The sequence below is a fragment of the Protopterus annectens genome, chromosome 7.part0 (genome assembly GCF_019279795.1).
Source record: "Protopterus annectens isolate FY-2018-M chromosome 7.part0, PAN1.0, whole genome shotgun sequence".
Classification (NCBI taxonomy): domain Eukaryota; kingdom Metazoa; phylum Chordata; order Ceratodontiformes; family Protopteridae; genus Protopterus; species Protopterus annectens.
In genome coordinates this window covers 378,778,348-378,795,904 of record NC_056739.1, presented here as the reverse complement: position 1 = coordinate 378,795,904, position 17,557 = coordinate 378,778,348, and positions in this window count along the sequence as shown.

Sequence of the window (17,557 nt, the reverse complement as noted above, 5' to 3'; positions counted from 1 at the left end):
AGAGAGTGGGCTAATTAGAATGCAATGATAGACCAAGTGCTACAGGAGCAAGACATTTCTGAACATGCCAGTAAGAGACTGGAAGAAAAAGAAATAAATATTTGGCTTGATGGTATAAATCTGGGCATTTGTTCACTTGGTACAGAACTAGTTTTAAGGACATACACCTGCCACAGAGTGAAGTGAGAAGAATTCATACAAATGCTGAAAGAAGAATTACAACTGCTTATGCTGAAATTGTGAGTCAGGCAGGCAGAAGAAGCATGGAAGAAGAGGGAATCATAGGAATGCAAATGAACTCCAAATGACTTAATGTAGAGAGAAAGCAATCCAATGTTAAGAATTAGAACAAAAACAATAATGTAATTAACAGGTATGATATTATGGATACTAATATTTTCCATTGGGCTTTGATTTAAATGATGTAAGTCATTTAATTAACTTAGGTAATTATGACTTTTATGAAGTGACACTTGAAATATGTTTGTTAACAGAATGCTTTATGAATGAAGTATAGAAATAAAGCATGCTGTCACTGTGGAAAGATTTTCTGTTTCAAAATTTTAGCATGCAATTAGAAAAAAAAATTAAATATATAGTTCAAAACAGTATATCTGAAAGAATGTATGTGAACTTGCTTTCTACCTGTAGTAAAGGGTATGATATAAAGAAAGTGCATGAGTGTATGATGAAAGAACAGTTTGGACAGGAAGGTGGAAAGTATATGCAATGCTGAACCTGAGTGAAGGAAAAGTATAGCATGTGTAAACATAATAATATTAACTGGGAAATGGGTACTGTTAGATAACAAGGACTATTTAAAGCTTATTTTGTTGTGTATAAGTAATTCATTTGGTATAAGATTGTATCAAAACAAGATGCGGACAATGTAGGGGGAGGGGGCATTCCACCAAGAACTGCAAACCAATATGCAGAAAATGTAATCAAAGTGGACATTTCTGGTCTGCCCTTTGTTAGAACAAGAAGAGAAAATAAAGAAGAAAACAGTGAAGAGGACAATTATTTGAAAATGTAACTGAAGACATTTGTAAAGAAGAAAGCATTATGGGAGGAAATACACAAAAAAGGGAATGTAGGAAATATTGAAAGAATGTGATAAATGAAGATGCAGATGGTCTGTAGACAGAGATGCCTTAGATACAATTTAAAAATAAATATGTAATATTAGAAAGTGATGAAGAAGAGGGAAAGTTGAGAGCAGAGGAAAAACAATGCACAATGATGAAAAACCAAATGGCGGTTTAGAAAATGAAAGTGAAAAACTAAAAACTGGAAGTAAGAAAGAGACAAAGTAAGGAAGTGGATGATATGGGAATGCTGACATTAAATATAACTAGTATATGCAATGATGTCAGGAGTTTGTTAGTAAATTCGGTAAGAAATTAAGTGTGGATGTGATATGATTGTTGGACAAAAGTGTGTGAAGAAAGAGAAAAGATAATCCCCGGGATTCATGAAGCTCGGCGCAAGGCCGGCATAAGGCCTGCGCCGGCGGTGCATGGAATAGCCGGCGCAGTAGCGCCATATACATATTAATGAGAGTGCACCGGAATCACAGACACGTGTGTAGTGTACGTGAGCGAGCCCAGGTAGGATGCGTCTGGAGGCGTGTCTAAGCCGGCATGAGGTGAGCAACCTAATGTGCTGACAGCCACGGTCCGCCCACAATAGTAATGGCAGCAGCCAGGTCCTGTGCAGAATGAAACGCACGTACAGTATGCAACATAGTCCCCGTCCCAAATTAACGGAGAAGCAAATAGAAGCCATGAAGGCATAAGTGTACCCGTCCAAGGAGCAAAGGATACGCATAAGACCACGTTCGTCCCGCAATGCACCGTCAGTGTTTACACTCAGAGAAGGTGTACAGCCGCATGTCAGCGCACCACACCGACATAGGAGCAGCGACTAAGGTCACCACCTGTCTCACTTTGGTTGTGGCAGTCTCTCCATGGCCAGTTGTGTCCCGAAAAAACGTATTAGAAATGGCTGATGTGCTACGATTGTAGGACACAATGATATCCCGTATTTAATGTAATGGTAGCATGAATTGGTTATTTCTGTAACAGAAATACCTAAATGACACAAGAAACAGAATAAGCAAGCAAATTGCCACAACAATAAGCTTATTATTTAGGCAAACAAGTGAAGTTCTATGCTATATAGTGACCGTTTGTATGTGTCGGCCTGTAAAGTCAGATGTGAGTCCCGGAAATATCCCAGATCGGAAACTGTAAAAGGTGGAAACCCCAGTAGCGACATGGCCATGGTCACCAGGGTTACCTGCTGTCTGAATGTGCCATGGACAGTCCCTGATTGGACAGTTGTGTCCCTGCAACAATCGTAAAAATGGAAAATGACCTCCGATCCCCTGTCAAGAAAATTCACGCAATATACATGTAATAGTAGCATAAAACATATACATCACTATATGAAACACAGACATGGCATAAGAACATAAATAAGGAACCCAAATGCTTACAGAATAAGCTTATAGTATGGCAAACAAGTGAAGTTCTGTCAACTGCACTAGCCGTGGGTATGTGTAGTCCTGCAAATTCCGAAGTTTCCACATAACATGCCCCACTATGGGCATTGGAAAAGGTGCCAACCATAATGGTCACAAGCAGTAGTGACAGTACATAGCCGGGTAGCTGTGCTGACATAACAACAGTAAGGAAGCAAGATACCTCAAACACAGGCAAACATGTGCATAGCAACATATCCCACACCCAGCAACATCTCTGTTGCATACACTGGATGGTGTATGATGAAGTGTAATATCCAGAATCAGAACCCATGCATTCGGATGTACTACACAATAGCATCATTGTACATGTCAGTCCCACCCATGTATACCTCTGCACCCAAACCTGCTAGCATCCGTGTGCAGCTATACAACCACACACAATGTGCATACCTGAACTGTGGTAAGATGTTTGTGTTAGGCAATGCCACGCGGGCAAATCATTACCCACATGTCACCAACCCACCGCAGGTACAGATATGTAAATGGCTGCATGTGAATGTGTCAGCAGAATGTGTACATCCCGCATGTAGTATGTACCCGTCCAAACCATCTAGGTTTGCATACGACACGGTGCACATAACTGTACACATGTGGACAAGTCGGTCGTTGGACCACCGCATCGATGATTATCTATGCAGTGAAGTCGATCACATATAGCGGAACAGGTGCCTACCAAACAGGACATCCTAACAGGGTGCTACAGGCAAAGAAGGGGAAGCTGGGACATCACATGTGGAGATTAGCGTAGCTGGACGGACAAATACACACGGTCAAGGTAAAGGACGGAACAACATGCATATGGGCGGATGGATGTTGTTCGTAAAATATATAGAAACACATTTGAAGTTCCAGTTTACACTCGAAATACTATATAATGCATTGAATTGTACCGTACAATATGGCAGTAGAACTAAGCCTGCATGTAATTGGTGAAGCTAAGCTGTACTGTGATGGAATTCTGAACCTGGCAGTAAGCAGTACAGCAGGCTCATGTCTGTCATCATTAATTATTTGCTGGGTTACAGAACAATAAATGTATGTACATGCATAACAGCACTCCTTCCCCAGAGGAGGATGGCCTTGTGAGCTCTATCGAAGATAGCAGTACAACTCCTTACCAGAGAGACAAAGCAACGTATTAAGAAATTAACTGTCCACTGTATCGTAACAGTCTAGGGTCCTTGAAACAGCTACAATCACAAAAGGATACTGTAATGTACAAGGTGCCTTGCAAGGCTGTGTTATTCCCATGGGAAAACATTTTAAAAGCACGACCCCAGCACCCACGTATGTATAGACTATTGCGGACCATAGTGATGGAAATGCCCTGTGACCGACCACGTCAGTAAGGTGGGCAAAGCTGATTGTAAACACTATGTAAAGAAACTGCTTACTGTATAGAGTCAGACAAAACTCTCATACTTGGACTGTATATTATTTAGCCTGCCTGTGTACACTACTAAAACTTTCGAACCCGAGCCTCCTGTGTTATCGGCTGTCACTTAGAAAAGCCTACTGATAACTCCAGTCTGGTTGTAACAACTTATTTCACATTGTGATCCTTGTAATCCGAATTCCCTTGGTAAGCTACAGGTCAGAGTGCATGGCTGGTTAGACATGTACGCTGGAGAATATGCATAAATGGTTCTTCTTGAATGAAAAGACCTCCGACTGAATTGTTGTGTGTAAAGAGGCTGTTTACTGTCTGATCTGTGGCTGAAAAGCGGAAAACTGGATCCCAAGAAGAAAACGTGCAGCCTTTAACAGGAGGCCCAGGTAAGGAGTGTCTGCCTTTTTGTGTCTATTGTAGATCAGGGACCAGACTACATTGTGTTTCTGTTAACAGTAGTGATATCGGGTCGAAGACCTACCCACATACTGTTAAATCTGAACATAGGTCAGGGGAACACACAGCAGAGTAAATAGTGATTGTAGACACTACAGTGGATACAGGGAAGGAGACACACGTGTTATGACAGAAGGGTACGTAGCAGTCGTGTAGAGGATATGGGAGATTATTGAAGCAACAGATCATGTGATCCACCTTTGACGGGTGACGTGAAGAATATGCAATCGCAGAGAGCACATAATGTGAGTTACGCAGCAAAATGGGGTAATAAATATGACATTGATGGTATATTACGCAAAATATCATTACTGAAACATTGTAATCCCTGAAAATTTGATGCATATGTTCCAAGGTAAACACCTGTTCCACCCTGAGAGGGATAGTCCCTCTGGCCAGCCGTGTCCTGTAAACAAACCGAACAAATGTCAAATGTCCTGATATCTCAGGACAAACATTTCCCAGATATATATCAAAATGGTAGCATAAAACAGTAAATTTGTATGTGGAACAGCAAAATATAATAATAAACAGAATAAGCAACTGAAATGCTACAACAATTGGTCGCTCTCCTGGCAAAACGTGAATTCCTGTCCTATGTACTGGCCGTGGGTATGCAATTTCCAGGCAAATTACACGTTCCGAACACTAATGTCCCACATTGTGCATTGGAAAAGGTGGCAGCCCTAAGATGTGCAGGCGACAAAACAGCGACAATTGGGTATCCGTCATGCACATCGGTGGACTGAGGTAGTGTACCGAAGGGAATAGAACACTACAAATGGCTAAGCATCATACGTACACAGAGAAGATCATAATACAGTAGTACCGATAGCCCCCCCACAACCCCCTACCACCTCCGATACCACATCCAGGATATTAAGCGGGAGGGCAGGCTAGTCCCCACACGTTATCCTGTGGCAACAGAGGTAGCACAACGAACAAATGTAATAGAAGCTATTGAAACCACATCCCGAACACGTAACATACCTAGGGACACCCGAGTAAGAACACAGTACTAAAACAGAGTGAGGATATCTGTCAATTAATTGAAGTACCGAACCCTCATGCAGGACAGGAAGGCCAGGATCCAACCCCGTAGCGTATAGACCGTGGACACCAGAAGATATCTGCAAAGTCATAGAGGGAATTCCCCATCCACAAAGTAATCGCTATTCACCATGCAATACCCCTGTATCTCCTGATCGGAAACCAAAAGGGGAATGGCGGATGGTACAGTATGTACAAGCTGTAAATCATGTAAGAATACTTAGGGTAGCATTGGTGCCAGACCCACACACTATATTCAATGCTATGAACATGCCACAGAAGTATCTTACCGTGTTACATATAAGCTATGCTTACTTTGCAATACCTATACATCCACATAGTCCTTATTGCTTTGCATGTACAGTCAGGGTGACAGATACAGCCATACCCGGCTATCGCGGGGCTACTGTGAAAGTACAACGATATTCTCACAGGGGATGGCTAGCTACATTCCGGTGTTAACTCCACCCGGGGCCAGTCAAGTTCTACTTTATTTGGATGATATTCTGCTTGCGGCCCCTACCCAGCAGCAATGTATGGAAGATACAATAGCATTATTGAGATAATCAGCAGAACAGGGACATAAAGTAAGCAAGCATAAATTGCAACTACAGAGAATACAGGTCAATTACCTGGCATATCTGGTATCCAAGTAGGGTAGAACATCACATGACGATAGGAAGGTAGCAATATAATAAGCACCCAAGCCAACTAACAAGAAGGGAATGATGTCGTGTCTGGGTCGACTAACACTTGTTAAATCTGGATACCAAACAATGCTGTGGAATCCGCTGTATTGTTTGCCTTAACCTTTAATACACCTATGGCAGCACAACACATAGTACACCGGATTACAGTAGCAGAAACAGCGTTCTGCAGACTAGAATGATTGATAGCCTCAACAGCTGTAGTAGGTCTCGTGAATAATCATAACACATGTTGTCAGACCGTAGATTGTAAGCGGAGATATATGACGTCAGTCTTGATGCAACAGCAGGGAAGTAAGCAACGCTAAATAGCTGACTACTCATTGCAGTTGGACACTGTGGCATGGTCAGTGCCACATTGTGTACAGGCAGTTGTTGTAGCACCCATGGCAGTACAGGCCCCGGCCGTAATGTGACTAGACCACCCTCTCACTGTGAGAATGTCTCATGCAGTTGCGATCAGTCTGCTGCAAGAGAAGATAGCATTCCTGACCCATGCTAGACATTTGTCATGTTTGACCATACCACTGAGTCAACCTCACATGGTGATTGAACGTTCTACAACATGATACCTATCAGCGTCACGTCCGACACCTGTGTATGGCACACCACACAGTTGCCTATACGAAATGGATTAAATAACTACACACAGACATGATATCACTGATATACCCTTAGATGATGCAGAGGTGACAGTTAATGTGTACGGATCATGTAGACAGAGTCCTACAGGAGCGAATGAAGTAGTTTATGCAGTAGTTATTGATAATGACATTGTAGACGGCCAAACCCTGCAGCATAACGTGTCTGCTCAAGCAGCAGAATAGATAGCTTTAACACGTGCTTGTACTGTAGCGGAAAACTGATGTGTGGACATATGTCCCGATAGTCATTCTGTTGTCTGTGCAGTGCATGTTTATGAGCAGCAGTGGAAGAATAGGGGAATGATAACATCCACCGGTAAACCGATTAATCATGCGCATATGAACCTGAATGCATTAGACTACATGCAGTTACCCACTGAAGTAGGTAATTGTAAATGTGCAGGGCATAGAAAGCAACAGGATAACAGTAGGAAAGTTGAGGCATGAGCTCATGCACCTGCAAAACAAGCAGCGTCACAGTTGGAAAGTGTCTGTGTGAATGAGGAATGACAAACCTCAGACAGTTTAGATGTAGAAACTGTACAAACAATGCAAACAGCAACTACGAAAGCAGAAAAGCCGACGTGGTTATGACGAGGAGCAATCCTTGAACACGGACTGCACATATCCACAGTGAGAAAGCCAATATTAACGTCTAATATATTCAGATATGCGGCTTTGTGGAGCCATGGGTAGAGACATGTCTCAACAGGGGGGATGGTACATTTGGTTAACAGAATACCCCTAACATACTGAATTACGAACCACATACAAACCTCATGAGCAGCGTGTCATGTTTGCCGTAGATATCATGCACAGGGAGTATTTAAACTGAAGGGAGTGAGTTTACCTACACCACCATAACCGTTCCGTACTATTTGTATGGAGTTCATACATCTGCATAAATGTGAAGGGAACAAATACTGTTTAGCGATTACACATATATATAATCAAAATGGGTAGAAGCATTCCCAACCATTAATCCGGATGCAGCAGCAGTGGCAAAGGTGCCAGTAAAATTAAGTATCCCTAGATCTGGCATGCTGTAAAGAAGCTACAGTGACAATAGAACACATGTAGTTAACCAGACAATCACGCTACCTGGGGGATTACTTTGTATTACCATGAATGTCAATTGCATGTACAACCCACACTCAGCACGACTGCTGGCGCCGTAGAATGGGATCCCGAGAAATAAGTAGAGGAGTTTGGTGGGTGACATCCAGACGAGTTACATGAGCTGTCTACCTCTAGCATTGCTGAGCATGACAACAGTTCCAAATGTAAAGTGCTGCACCCACTTCGTAGTATGTGGAATGGCATATCATGTGCCAGAGTGGAAAGCTGTCATGCCTGCAGAGCCGGAGGTCGATGACTCAGTAGTAGGTGACATGAGAGGATTGTTAACTAGTAACACTGTTCTTCAGTTAAAGTCTGTTACAGATAAGAGCAAACGAAGACGGAAGCATAGCTGACACCAGTATCCTGTGTGTATGTCACTGTTATCCAAAGAACATTATTGCCAAGTGGACAGTGCGAATGTCTGTACGGGTACTGTTGGCAACGCCTACCGCAGTAAAGTTTGCAGAGAGGTCGTCCTGGGTCCACCTCACATTTCTCAAACTGGTAAAGGATATCAAGTCTGATTGACATCTTGTAGCTGATATACCAAAGAGCCCGAATCACCCGGCGAAGACTGTATAACAATACAAAGCAACCCCAAAGACATTTATGTTTGCTGTCCTAATGATTATACACCTATTAACCATGTTTGTGTTTACGTTACAATTTCCGGGACCTTACCTGCATATAACTACATGGATACAAATACTGATACGTGATGAACTGGCCACAGAGTGTCTTCCACACTTCAACAGATACCTAGGCATGATGCGTGTGCATATAGAGACTAGGAACACATTAAATTGCTGTGTTTGTACTGCCATACCTACATCATATGGAGGACTTCCGATGCATGTTGTCCCCTTGGGGATAGATTGAGACTTGTGAATATCTACAGTTTGATACAGGTTCTGTGAGATCACAGGACAACGTGGCAATGTACTTACCTGTTACACAAAAAGGAATTGTATGTTATCATAAACATGATACAGTTTCAGTTGGTGGGAGTATTTGTAACATAACTGTGTCTTACGAATGTCATATAACAGCCAAAGATCACAGTACTACTTGTAGCACCATTCCTAATTTGTATTGAAACATCATGAGAACAATGTTGAAGGATGTGCAGAAACATCCTGAATTGTATAAACAGGCCTCTGTTAGAGACAGGAATTTGTTACATGCAGAGGTAACCCGCATCAGTAATACAGTAGAATATTGTTATGTTGTTTGTGGGAAATAAGCATATCAATGGTTACCTGGGAATTGGTCCGGCAGTTGTTATTTGGGTTATCTGGCTCCAGTCACATGACATACTGTACAATTGCCTGTGGGTGCGAAATGAACTATAACACATATAGCTCGAAGAACTGGGAACACAGTCGAGAAACCTACTAATCCAGTGGGTGAAATGGAAGCTGTTCTGACATGTCAGTCTTCTGCAAGAGATAAAGGAATATCGATTCATATGGACTTCAGTGACAGCGTCACAACCTGGGCTGGAACACCCCCAGCTTCTGGAGTAGTGAAATCAATCAGGGAACAGAGGAAGTTATCAAAACCTGTCGGAGGAAGGATGAATGTGACTTCCGGCTCCTGAACATGTGACTGATGAACTGGATGCAATGAGAACTGTTGTGTCACAAAATGTAATAGTGCACGACTGCACCGTGGCGCTGAGAATTGGTACGCGGCTTACTGAAGAAGATCGCTGTGTCCAACTACCACATGAAGAGACCAAAAGCAACGCCCACCTACAGGTAATATAGCAGGTGTCATCCATGGCGGAACCAGGCCCAAACCCACTGCCGAACCATTTCCACAAACCATTGGGTGGATGGGGTCAGTCATACTGAATATCATGATTGCCATTTGTGTTGTTCTGCTCATATTGGGAGCATGTGTCTAGTGCGGGATACTGTGCATGTAAGTATTAGTCAGGGACTCTGGCGACATACCTGTACCCGAGACTATGTATCAAGACCTGTAGTGGTATTTGTCAATAGAAAATGCAATCCTACTTGCAATGTACATCAAATTACTTGCCTAGTTAAACGTTCCACAGAGGAAGATGCTAGGAAATGAAATAATGTTGTATATGTTTCTGGATAGAGTAGAAGCAATCAAAGGAGGGAGAATGTTAGCAAAATACATATTTAAACATAGATATGACGTGCAATTTTAGAAGCAAATAGTGTATAATGCATATTATTCTACCTGACAATATAGCAGTACAGCTTCTCATGCATGTAATTGCTTGTAGTGTAGCTGCAGTGTGATTGAACCCTAACCCTAGCAGTAACCAGTGCAGCAGGTGTATGTCAGTCAGCATTACTCATCTGCTCGGTTACAGAATAATACATGTATGTACAGGTATATCTGTCATCCTTCCACTGAGGAGGATAGGCTTGTGAGCTGTAACACAGAGTACAGCTGCTCAGCAGAGAGACACAGGAACCTAGTAGGACACGGAGTGAGGACTGGATATGAACAGTGTTGGAACCGTGACAGAGCAGAATTTACCAAAGTACAGTCTAACTGAATATGTGGCTCGCAAGGTTGGGCTATCCTCATGGGAAAACATGTAATAAGCATTACCTGAGCACTGTTGTAGGAATACAATGTTCTGTACTCTAGCAATGTAAATGCCTTGTGACTGACCACATCATTAATGTGTGCAAAAGATGATAGTATACAGAATGCTCATACAGATGTAACATGTATAGAGTTGAACAAATGTCTAAACTTTTACTGCATACTCCTTTGCCTCCTGCTGCACAGTAGTAAAGTGTTATTAATCCCAGCTTCCTGTGTTAATGAGTGTCATTTTGAAAATACGAATGAGTGTTACAGTTTGATTTAAAAGACTTAATTGACAGATGTTTACATTCTAGCATGGGAATAGGTCAAGCCAAACATCACAATGTCCATGTGTACCACATACACACAGCCAGTAACACGCAGTAGTAGTGCATGAAGGCATACGACTGTGGGAATAGTACAGGACATATGGCACGTGCCAAGTGCAGATGCATGACACAAACCCCAGGATGGGTGTCCCTGCAAAGAGGAACATGTGCCAACTACACCTCCCACAGATGTACTGGCAATAAAACACATGGCAAACACACAGACACACTACTGTCCAACACATGACTGCAACGGAGCCTGGTCAAACACCAACATGAAGCATGCACAAACAGGGACTTGAGTAATGTTTGCCTTAACACCCCCATAGGCCAAAGAAGAATAGAATGGACATATGCATGTAATGCTGTGAAGGATGTGTGGTAGTCCTCAGTATCACAGTGTTAGGGACACAGATACACTGTCATCAACTGTGACGTATGTGCAACGTACACAGCATACCTGCATGTAATACAGAGGACAATCATGTGCCACAGAAATATACAGTGGCGAAAGAGTATAGTGGATAGACAATTGTACATGTGACAAACTATGAATATAGGTTCACACGTCCATAGGTACAGGGTAGGCCATCGTCCCAGGCCCAGCCATAATACTACACCATAGTTAGGATGACTTTTCCAACCTTCTGTGCTTCAGATGAAATACCCATGATATTGCTGTATCTCCGTCAAGCAGTGATAATGATGTAATCCCTGGCCTATACCTGCAATTCTCCATCCAATGGACAACATAGCTGCGAACAAGGCTAGGAAGGATGTCTGTCTCACATGTACTGTGATGTACATCCACAGCATAATGAGTGTCTGGGTGATATATGTGTCACCCAAACACATCCCATTAATGACCGTGACAAGGTAAATGTCACCTGCCCTACTGATTCTGAGGGATGCGGATACAGTAGGTGAAGCATACACATGACATATGGGTTGACATGGCCTTGTATGTCAGGCACAGGTCAACACTAAACAGCAGGTATGTGACGTGATGTGGCAGGGGTCCTACATGTGGGGCAGCATTACACAAAATGGTGTCATCCTGCATCTGTACAACAATCAACCTATGTGGGCTTCCCAGCTGCTGTAGGTGTATGGTCAGATACAGTCTGAATGGGGCAATGTAGTAGATCATAGGTGTAACACGTAATGTGTACAAGGAGACAATGACCTAGCCTGATGTAGATGTGAATCCCTGCACCAACAGGTGGGCAATGTAGAAGACCCACACAACCACGATAGCAACGTGTGTGTGGAATGAATGGTGACCGCCAAACACTGTCCCCTGATTCCTGGTAATCACCCTGTGCTGAGTGGACAGCCACCTATATGCTGGACAGGGGTGACCTAGTAGTTCTCCACAGGTATGATGTTGCATGACGTTGCATTTAGCTGTGGGACATGTCCCTGACAGCAGATATGCATACCTGGGAGGCCCCCTTCAAGCATATCTGTGTGAGATGTCTGTCCCACTTTGGCACGTGCTTTGCAGGCACCTACAAACACTGTTGCCCATAGCACCCTGTGTGTGCCTGTACCGTGAAAATGTAGGTGTATGACAGGAGTGCAGACATGGAAGGGCCCCATGGGACACCACTTGTGACAGGCAGTAGGTCTGATATGCTGCCAGCAACTATGACCGTGTGGGTTGTGTCACATAGACAGTTTACAACACATTCTGTGATGTGCGTGTTCACATCCCAGCCAATGGGTTTATCAACGATACCTGAGGGGGGTAATGTGATGAAGGGCTTTGCCAGGTCGAGGTAGGCTGTATGGACTGCAACACCCCCATCAGTGGCCTCGGCGACTGTCCCGAAAATGTCAACCATGCTTTAAAGGCATGAACCGCTCCTGAACAAGACAAACCGTGTGTGAGGCAAAGTAAGTATGTCCCCTATGCAGTCATGTATGAGCCACAGTATGATCCCTCCCCATGTCTTTGCAGATAGGTCTCCTCAGGGTAATGGGACAGTAATAACCAGCCTCAGTGGAGGTATTGGCCTTGTGACGCGGGACTACAGTTGCCATGTGACACAACCTGGGTACCCTACCTGAGGTGAGGCTACAAAGAAATAGCTGTCCTAACCGTGGGTCCAATTCATAACCGAGATAGTGGAGTACACAGCGGGGACACCAGCTGGTCTCATGGATGCTATGTCCACTACCCTGGAGAGAGCATGTCCCACCTGTGTGTCACAGAACATTTGGTGACCACAAACCACTGGTACACACATCTCCTCATGTGTGGGGGAGGGTGTGGAGATGTCCTCACTGGACTTGTCAGCCTGTATGTTGGCAATGTGTGTATGTTGAGTAAACCCCACCTCTATGTGAACCCAGTCAGAGCATATGTGGGAGTGAGCTCCCAGGTGTCCAGCATAGCAACTGAAGGTGGTATGATTGTTAGCCAGGTCCATGTAGGTATATCTGTGGAATGTGCCCTGGACTATTTCATGACAGTGTGTAAGTCTACACATATGATGACCAAGGGTGTCATACCTCACAAGGTGTCTGCTCCACCTTGTAGTAGCCACCTCCTCGTGTTGTACATTTTGTGTATGGCTGGGGTACACCACACTGGATGCTTGGCATTGGTACAGTGAACCACAGTTGGGTAAGTGAATGACTGGCTCATGCAGTCCTGTAGGTACTGGTAGATGGCAAATGTGATTGATGCAGTGGCTGCCGTACCATCGACCACTGGCTCAGGGTCCTTAAAGGAGACCACAGTAGTGCGCAGAATTGTGTAGTCTGCCTCTGAGCAAGCAATGTGTATGGTAACTGGCAACACTCACAGCAACGGATGCCAAAACAGAAGCCAATGTCCAAATAACATAGATCAACTTCTGCATGACAATATGTGTTATCATACATGTATTGACATGTGTCTGCTAATTACAATTGGAAATGGCGGTAAGACTGGCCTAAAGTTCCCATGATGTACACAGTCTGGGTGTGTTGTTCGATAATAAAGTGGCAATACCTCCCAATCGTGACCTCTGGGTATGGTATGAAAGTGGTTGTTAACCTGCAACATTGGATGTATAGCATTGGTTTCTGGTGTCGGAAGACATGGTTCCTGTAGCACAACACAGTATGGGTAGTCAAGCACACATCCACGATTGCTGAACACACAGCATCAGTGAATCCCACTGCTCACAAGGACACAGTCCGACAAGCTCTACACTTTAAATATGCACAGTGGTGTCCATTGTCGGACCCAAATATTGACATCACACCAGATTCACGTCTTCTTACATATGTACCTGAACCCATTGTCGTCACAGGTACACATATGCACTGCAAGCGTGTTCAATGTTGATGATAGCTGTCCATGTAATGCAGCACAGATGCACAGACATACCCAGGGTACCGGGTCCATAGAACTGCGTACACATCACAGTCCTGCACACATGAAGGATGTGTAATGGGTACTGTTGATTGTTGCAGTCAAGGGATTCTGGGTATGTAGACTCTGGGCCCGGTGTTGCTTCGCAGCCAATCCTTTGTCCCGCCCTGTGGGAGGGATGTGTGTGTAGCACCTGCCATACTATCCGCTAATGATGCAAACCATCCACTGGAGAATGCTAAATGCAGGTGTGAAATGTGTACAGCCGTATACTAGTGTCCAGTAGGCAATTGTCATGGATGGACAACCGTATGCCCAAGATGCCACCCACAACCGCAAACCTGGGTAAATTACACAGCCGCGGTAAGGCATAACACAGGAAATACACATAGGGACTGCAGTTGACATTCCACATACAAAGTCGGACCGCTGTGCCAACACCGGCGTACACAGCACTCAATCTGCCAGCAACAGACTGAGGAGCACCCGCTACCATACAGCGGAACAGATGTGCAACCTGTGGAACACATACTAATGGCACACACACAACGTCACGTAGGATATGTAAACTATGGCATTCCCACCTATGAAGACAACATGGTTAAATGAATACATAGGTAATCAACATGTTCCGGTGGTGTTATATTGGAAATACAGTGACGGATATGTCCCATTGGGATGTCTGCGGTTTATATGAAGCAGTTGCTAACCAGCATCTTTGGATGTATGTCATTTGTCCACAGTACTAGATCACCTGGTTATGTAGCACCATGTGGAATGGGTAGTCCAACAGACATCCGCGATTGCTGAACACACAGTATCAGTGAAACCCACTGCTCACAAGGACACAGTCCGACAAGCTCTAAACTTTACATATGCACAGTGGTGTCCATTGTAGGACCCAAAAATTTGTCTAAAGACAGGAATTCCGCATTCTTTCAACACTTAACTGAACTCATTGTCGTCACAGGTACACATATGCACCGCAAGCGTGTTTAATGTTGCTGATAGCTGTCCATGTAATGCAGCACAGATGCACAGAAATACCCAGGGTACGGGTCCATAGAACTGCGTCCAGATCACAGTCCCGCACACATGACGGATGTGTAATGGGTACTGTCAATTGTTGCAGTCAAGGGATTCTGGGTATGTAGACTCTGTGCTCAGTGTTGTTTCGCAGGCAATCCTTTCTCCCGCCCCGTGGGAGCGATGTGTGCGTAGCACCTGCCTTACTCTCCGCTAATAATGCAAACCATACTCCGGAGAATGCTAAATGTAGGTGTGGAATGTGTACAGCCCTATACTAGTGTCCAGTAGGCAATTGTCATGGATGGACACCCGTATGGCCAGGATGGCACCCACAACTGCAAACCCGGGTAAATGACATAGCCGCGGTAAGGCATAACACAGGAAATACACATAGGGACTACAGTTGACATTCCACATACAAAGCCGGACCGTCGTGCCAACACCGGCGTACACAGCACTCAATCTGCCAGCAACAGACTGAGGAGCACCCGCTACCGTTACAGCGGAACAGATGTGCGACCTGTGGAACACATACTAATGGCACACACACAACGTCAAGTAGGATATGTAAACTATGGCATTCCCACCTATGAAGACAACATGGTTAAATGAATACATAGGTAATCAACATGTTCCGGTGGTGTTATGTTGGAAATACGGTGACCGATATGTCCCATTGGGACGTCTCCGGTTTATATGGAGCATTTGCTAACCAGCATCTTTGGATGTATGTCATTTGTCCACAGTACTAAATCACCTGGTTATGTAGCACCATGTGGAATGGGTGGTCAAACAGACATCCGCGATTCCTGAACACACAGTATCAGTGAAACCCAGTGCTCACAAGGACACAGTCCGACAAGCTCTACACTTTACATATGCACAGTGGTGTCCATTGTAGGACCCAAAATTTGTCTAAAGACAGGAATGCCGCCTTATTTAATCAACTAACTGAACTCATTGTAGTCACAGGTACACATATGCACCGCAAGCGTGTTTAATGTTGCTGATAGCTGTCCATGTAATGCAGCACAGATGCACAGAAATACCCAGGGTACGGGTCCATAGAACTGCGTCTACATCACAGTCCCGCATACATGACGGATGTGTAATGGGTACTGTCAATTGTTGCAGTCAAGGGATTCTGGGTATGTAGACTCTGTGCTCGGTGTTGTTTCGCAGGCAATCCTTTCTCGGGCCCTGTGGGAGGGATGTGTGCGTAGCACCTGCCTTACTCTCCGCTAATAATGCAAACTATACACGGAAGAATGCTAAATGTAGGTGTGGAATGAGTATAGCCCTATACTTGTGTCCAGTAGGCAATTGCGATGGATGGACACCCGTATGGCTAGGATGGCACCACAACTGCAAACCCGGTAAATGACATAGCCGGTAAGGCATAACACAGGAAATACACATAGGGACTACAGTTGACATTCCACATACAAAGCCGGACCGTCGTGCCAACACCGGCGTACACAGCACTCAATCTGCCAGCAACAGAATGAGGAGCACCGCTACGTACAGCGGAACAGATGTCGCGACCTGTGGAACACATACTAATGGCACACACAACGTCACGTAGGATATGTAAACTATGGCATTCCCACCTACGAAGACAACATGGTTAAATGAATACATAGGTAATCAACATGTTCCGGTGGTGTTATATTGGAAATACAGTGACGGATATGTCCCATTGGGATGTCTGCGGTTTATATGAAGCAGTTGCTAACCAGCATCTTTGGATGTATGTCATTTGTCCACAGTACTAAATCACCTGGTTATGTAGCACCATGTGGAATGGGTAGTCCAAAAGACATCCGCGATTGCTGAACACACAGTATCGGTGAAACCCACTGCTCACAAGGACACAGTCCAACAAGCTCTTCATTTTACATATGCACAGTGGTGTCCATTGTAGGACCCAAAAATTGTGGAAAGACCCAAATTATGTCTTATTTCAATGTGTACCTGTGCTCATTGTCGTCACAGGTACACATATGCACCGCAAGAGTGTTTAATGTTGCTGATAGCTGTCCATGTAATGCAGCACAGATGCAGAGAAATACCCAGGGTACCGGGTCCATAGAACAGCGTCCACATCACAGTCCCGCACACATGAAGGATGTGTAATGTGTACAGTCGATTGTTGCAGTCATGGGAGTCTGGGTATGCAAATGTGGTGCTCGGTGTTGTTTGGCAGATACTCCGTTGTCCCGCTCCGTAGGAGGGATGTGGGTATAGCACGTGCCTTACACACCAGTAATGATGCAAAGCATCCACCAGATACTGGTAAAAGCGGGTGTGAAATGTGGGTAACAGGGCCCCCTTT